The 6,815-nt window shown below is 29.4% G+C and overlaps 1 protein-coding gene across 6 annotated transcripts in view; it reads left to right on the forward strand.

Moving 5' to 3' along the window:
• LOC106679968 (KICSTOR complex protein SZT2) overlaps positions 1-6,815 on the forward strand; it is a 240,391-nt gene that overhangs the window by 18,665 nt on the left and 214,911 nt on the right. The window contains exon 2 of one of the 6 annotated variants that reach the window (XM_067050331.1): positions 5,835-5,995. The exons of the other annotated variants lie outside the window; for them this stretch is intronic. The gene's annotated coding sequence lies outside the window, so the exon portion shown is untranslated. The remainder of the gene's footprint in view (positions 1-5,834; positions 5,996-6,815) is intronic. 6 annotated transcript variants of the gene reach the window in all.

Below are 6,815 nucleotides of genomic sequence, written 5' to 3' on the forward strand. Positions count from 1 at the left end.
ATGTATATAAAGAGATGTACCGAACCCAATAAAGTTAGTATGTTACAGCAGTTCACAAGTGTTACATCTTATTACTTCTTCTCTTTTTTGACATTTGGCCTTCGCCGATACTTAACTTATATATAGTCCAATTTGCAATGTGGTATAAAATCGTGATTTGTAATTCTGCATTCCAAAACATATCCCCCACCATTTCTACTTCATAATATTTCATTACATATAAAATTACTTTTTAAATTTGCATTACCTATAATCACAATAAATTATTAAAAATTAAATAATAAACTTAATTATCGTACATCAATACATACAATAAATACAAAAATATAAGAGGTCATGAAGAGGTTTGCTATGAAAGCATCAGCCTTCTGGGATTACTGGCAAAAATATTAACCACCTCTTCTACGATGGTTGCCTTCTTTGATTTAATTAAATCGGTGGAGGCTGAGCATACACAATCTATTCAACCTATCCTCTTCCATTGTGGACTGTGTCCACATTTCGGCCAGCGGTAGGATGCTGAAAGATCTCTTCACCGTTAATCATTAGGTCATGCATGGTAAACTTACTGCAATCATAAGGGTTCTTTTGATGTTCAGATAGGAGGGATCCGCTTCCGTTATCAGAGTCAGCTGAGAGATTTGAGTGATGGTGCCGACGTCCGACCTCTCTAAGTCTGAAGATCTACATCAAACTCCTCTGAGATTTTTTTTTTACAGTTTCATAAATATCTTACATTACAGAGTCAGCAGATTTTTTCACAGTTGTCAATACAGTTTCAATGTGATTGGAACATTGAAGAAAATTAAATTGTTTTCCTTGCAAAACATTCACTACTTATGTTTTTAGTACTTGAAATACCCATTCTTAGAATTGAATATCATGGCTCAAAACGGAAGTTATCTTCCTAATTATAGCATGTTCCCAGAAAGCAATCATCTATCAAATAAGTTCACTATTTACTTTTTTTTTTGTTTCTTGGCTCCTAAAAATCTAGGCTCCCCTTGCACCCCTCTGCCTATGCCCATATATATATAAACAATCTCAAAAGCTGTCATGCTTATATAGAAACAAATGGTATAAAATAGTAATAAATAATTTTTCAAAAATACTAACCAAATATCAAAGTAAGTATTAGTAAATACAGTGGAACCTCGATTTAATGGATCATAAGTGAGTTTACAAAAAATTCATTATATAGAAGTTCATACATTATTTATATACACTATATCTGTCCAACTAATTCTATTGAATTTAACCTAAAATTATATATATGTCACAAATATGTGTGGTATGAGAAATAATAAACATATCCTAATTGTGTTTACATATCTTGAGCGAACTGTTATGCTTGTTCCTGAAGGATTGGTCATTTTTTATCCCAGCACTTTTATAGCCACTTCCAAATTCTGAAATTCGCAAAATTTTATCTTTTATTTTTCAATAATAGCACACTTCCTTCAAAATTCTAATATTTTAGCTAATGTGCTTGTTGGAGTGGCTTTTAAGGCAAGGAGACCCATTATCACCAGTAATGTTCAACCTCACCCCAGAAGTTGACATTAGAAAAATAAGGACAAACCTGGGTGGCACCATTTACAATAGGCTCACACAACACATGGCTTATGCGGATGATGTAGTCATCACAGGGAGAACCAAAACAACACTAGCAGGTGCTGTAGAAGAATTCAAGAGAGCAGCACAAGATTTAGGGCTTAATATAAACAGTGGAAAGACCAAATATATGAAAACCTCTAGACAGACCGGGAAGAAGAGATATTGTGGATGTGGGGGAAAACACTTTTCAGAGCTGCAGTACTTTCAAGTACCTGAGAGGAGTTGTGATGGGGAATAAAAATTTAGAAGTCGAAATTAAGGGCAGAATGGTAGCAGGAACCAGATGTTTCTATGCCCTGCAAAAAACTCTCCAATACAATAGTCTTTCTAGGAAAGCAAAGCTTATGTTGTATAAAACAATAATTAGGCCAATAGTATGGTATGGCAGTGAGATGTGGACTCCTAACCAAGGAAAACACAAGAGCTCTACTGGTTTGAGAGATAAGAGTCCTGAGAAAGATCTTTGGAGCCGTTAAAGAAGAGCACAGGTGGAGAATTTATAACTAATAGAATTGTATGGAGAGCCTGATACCCTCTGTGCTATTAAGAAGAGCAGGCTGCGATGGTTAGGACATGTAGAAAGGATGGAGCCCTGTAGCCTGCCTAAAAGGATGCTAAATGGTGCACCAAGAGGAAAATGGAAAAGGGGCAGACCCAGGCGTTGGTGGTTGGATGATTTGAGAGAGATAGGAATCAGAAATTGGAGGAGTCTCGCTGTAGACTGTGAAGCATGGGGAAGAATGGTGGCAGAGGCCCAGGCCCTGCAAGGACTGTAGCACCCGACAGTTAGTGAGTGCTTGTTGGAATACTGAATCCCTGTATGATATCAATTTTTTTTTTTGTTGAGTTGTCTTTAACACTTTTCATAATTTTGTGTTTAACCTCGACACTTATTGAATATATTTTCCATTTATTAGCCATCTGTCAAATGGCATGTACAATACAATTCAATGATAAGTAAAACAAACATACAGTGCTAATTTAAAGTAATATAAACTGTAAAAATGATTGAGGAGTGGGAGGAGTGCTGTAAAGGGCTCACACTCAATATTGTCAAAACACCAGCATCCAGTATACTGTGACAGACTGTAGGTAATTTATAATATAGAGGTCCTTTTCGCTATATAGAGGTACTATTGCTAAAATTTGTTGTACAAAGGTAAAATATTTTTCCTGAGAGGATTTTAAATTTTTTATACGGAAGTTTGTTTATATACTATATTTGTTATGTAGAGGTTAATTTTCCATAGAATGATATGTTTAGTTCAAGAGGATTTCAAAAAGTTCATTATACCAAGTTTCCACTATACAACCAAGAAGTGTATACCAAAGAAAGTTAATAACTGAATAATGTAATGATGACACCTTTTATATTTATGGAATTCTGACTAATTTATGAACAAGTAGGTCCTTCTTAATGAATTTGTCTGATATCTTTACCTCATAACTTAATTTTATTAAAACACCATAGTTACTTGAATATAAGTCAATCCTCCTATTTTGAAATAATTTGCAGGGAAAAGCATAGGAGAGGAATAATTAAACTACTAATAAGATATAAATTTAATATATTTATCTTGTAAAGAAACAAACATGCTTAAATTAGGTAGTAAACAGATAAATATCATAATTTCTTTAAAATTGTATGACGTACCTTTGAAATTAGAATATAGGTACTTAAATTGAATTTGTAGAATTGAGTTTTCCAACTTTGGAAGGAAATGGATTAGTAGTTGACTGAGATGTATTAATCTTTCCATTTCTATGAGAAAATGTTTTTTATTTTAATTATTTTTCAAACGGTGGCTTAAATCAATAGTAATATAAAGCACTAAAATTAACTAATTTGTTCCCTTTTTCTGATTAAAATTATTTAAACATGTCTTATTGGTAAATTCCACTTTTCTATTTTTGTTTCTAATTAAACTTACATAGTTCAAATCTTAATTCTCATTACCATTTACCTCTGTTATTCTCCTGTTATGATTCTATGTAGCCTTAATTTTCATTCTCAACTCTCAGTTTAAACTAACAATTTACTTTGAAGATATGTATCATCCCTGACCCCATTTTGATAAAAAAGGTTTATTGCATTTTCTTTCCAAAATGTTATATAATAAGTATATATAAACCGTAGAAAGTCTCAACCCATCATGAAAGTAGAAAAAAAATAGTATATGAAATCCCGGGTTTGGTCAAACTCAAATTTTCCTAGATCGATTTATCTTTATCTGAATATAAGTAAACCTCAAATATAGTTCAAACCGTCATTTCAAAGAGAAACTTCAGAAAAAAAAACTCATCCTATATTCGGAAACATAGAGTAATTTTTTTTAGTAACTTTATTGGAGTATTCAATAAAATTAAAAGATGTTTTTTTCACATATGCTATTTCTCATTTGTTGATGTGTGATGAAATTATTGAATACTATTTTAATTTAATTATATTTATTTCTAATTTAAGAAATTCGTTTTGCCCCAATTTTACTAAAGAAAATGTAATATCTGAGGGTTATGTAACCTGAATTTTAATTATTTTATTTTTTTTCAGCTTTTATTCATCATAAAATTGTCTTTCCTGTATGAAGTATAACTATTCACTAAGTGCCTTGAAAGAATGATGTGATACCCAGTGATGGTGCCTCTTAGTCTCTTCAACTAATTTATAAATATTAATTAGGGTTCTAACAGTGAAGAAGGGTTATTTATTTTTTTTTTGTCTTAAATGGGATTAATGAGTTCAAAGAACTTAATGATTGTTGTATAGGGTTAGGGTGTTAATTATTTGAAATAGTATAATGTTTGTATTCTAACGTTCCTATTCATGCTGTATACCAAAGAAAGCATATATTGTAATTGTTAATATTTATGTTGCATGTATTTATTTTATGTTTTACATTAAAATATTCTTTGAATGTTTGTCTTTAAATTTTAATGGTTAAGTTTAAGTAATCAACTTCTTTTTATACTGAATGTTAATATTCATTTTCATGGGGATTATTTTATTTTTACTGAGATCTGCTTATTTTGTGTGTTTGTGCTCAGTGATGTGAGAGGTAATGCAAGTCTGTTTCCATCTTTTTTTTCCCCCTGTTTATGTACATATTCTTGATTATGTAAGAATATGTATATATATTTACTGGAAGGCCTGAAAAGATTAATTAAATTTTTTTAGAATAAAATGAGTTCCTTAAATTTTAGAATTACTTTATTCTTTTAAGTTTCTATATTCTTCATAGGAAAATTTATGTCGAAGAAACAGCAAATTAATCTTTCAACTCCATTGTTAGTTAAAATAGAATAGCAGCCCTGGAATATAACTGTAGATTCATTAATGTTTTATAGTTCTTTTTCTTGGATGAATTAAAGATGCTATTATAGTTCCCTCTTCTGCAGTCATGTTTATTATATCTTATGAAAAATAATCTTAGATTAAATATAATCATGTTTAAAATTTTAATTATTGAATAGATTCATTAATTATAAATATAATTATAAGCAATAACATTGTATTTGAGATATTCTTATTTAAATTTCTTTTTTTTTATTGGTAAGTAAATTGATAGGCTGGCATATCTCTTTTAACTAAAAAAAAAAAGTCCTTGTGGCCTTAAAACTTTAAATCTTACCTATAAAATTATATTTAAAACCTTGTCTTAAATTATTTTAGTTCTTCATTATTCGATGAATTTTATTTTTATGAATTCATTTTTGCTTGTTCATACCTTAAGTTATATGATCTTTATTATGATTTTCAATTTGCTGTAATTTAAAGTTGTAAAATGTAATTTTTCTATTAGCCAAAGGTTTCAAGTCAATATTGGGCTTACAAATAAATATTTTTTGTGTTACTTATTTGCAAATTTAAACAAATAGAAAAAGGTTTGTTCTATATTGAATATGTGATTCTACATTGAATACTGGCAAGCATAAATTATAAGTCTTTATTATAATTAAATTTTGTAATTGAAAATAAATTCATAATATATAATGTCCAATATCTCTGCTAAATAAATCTAAATAGAATCTCTTGTTGCTTTTAATTCCATTTCCTGTTACATATGAACACTAATGTTACATCTTTCAAAATATGTGTGTAATATTTTAGAATAGGTATCTTCATATCAAATTATTCCACTAAGTTTGCTCTGATGCATTCAAAGAAATACACTTGTACTCACACATGTTTTCCTTTTCTATTTTTTTTTTTTTTTTAGTTTAATGTACGATATGAATTCATGATTTTTCCGAGCCTGTTGATTAGGCCATCTGCTTACATGCACGCTTGTTTTCTATATGCCCTGGAAGTTTACATTAGGAGTAACAACACTCAAGGTTTATGTTCTGAGCATGTTCCTGATTCAATTTTTTAGAAAAAGTAAACATTTTAAAAATTGTCTTCTATGTTGTAGGTTTTTTATAGTTTACTATTAATATAAGATTGTATTTAATTTACTGTTTTTATTTCTCCTTTGTTCCTTTCCCAAACAAGCAGTAATTCATATTCCTTGAAAAAGCCAATGCTAACAAAACAATTTATTTGAAAATATAGTGATTCAAATCAAAAAGCATTTCTCCCAATTCAAATATGAAATTAGGTTCCAAACATAAATGTTTAGAATAGGTGTAAAAGAGATAGTGATGGAGCCGGAAGGTCTGGAATTTGTACAATAGGTCCTGAAAATTAATCATTGTCTAACTTTTTCTACTTGTATAATTGACCACCTTCAGGGAAATCTCTCACATTACATGGAATGGAAAGGTGTAAATCCCTCCTCTGAACCAGCTTGATTGTTTTTTTTAAATTTTAAATCATCTCTAAAATATAAGTAAATAAGATGTTCATGGATTATAAAACTTAAATTTTATGTGGGTACTATTGGTAGTTCTTTGAATTTCTTAAAATTATTTGATGGATAGTTGCATAATTGATCAAAATTTATGTTGCAATACTTTTTCCCCTTATAACTAATTAAGTAATAATAAAAAATATATATTTATTAAAATATAATATAACCACTAATCCTGGTGGATCAAAGAGTGTAAATTTATTACTATATCTATCTTTTAGTAATATTTTATCTTAAAAAATCCATAATAAAAACAATTATTAAAAGTAAGTAAAATTAAAATGCTAAGTGATCCTGAGACATTAGCTAGTACCATTTAAAAGAAGCAATTTAGTTTTTATATATATA

The sequence above is a fragment of the Halyomorpha halys genome, unplaced genomic scaffold (genome assembly GCF_000696795.3).
Source record: "Halyomorpha halys isolate HHAL.00 unplaced genomic scaffold, Hhal_1.1 Scaffold237.1, whole genome shotgun sequence".
Lineage (NCBI taxonomy): Eukaryota > Metazoa > Arthropoda > Insecta > Hemiptera > Pentatomidae > Halyomorpha > Halyomorpha halys.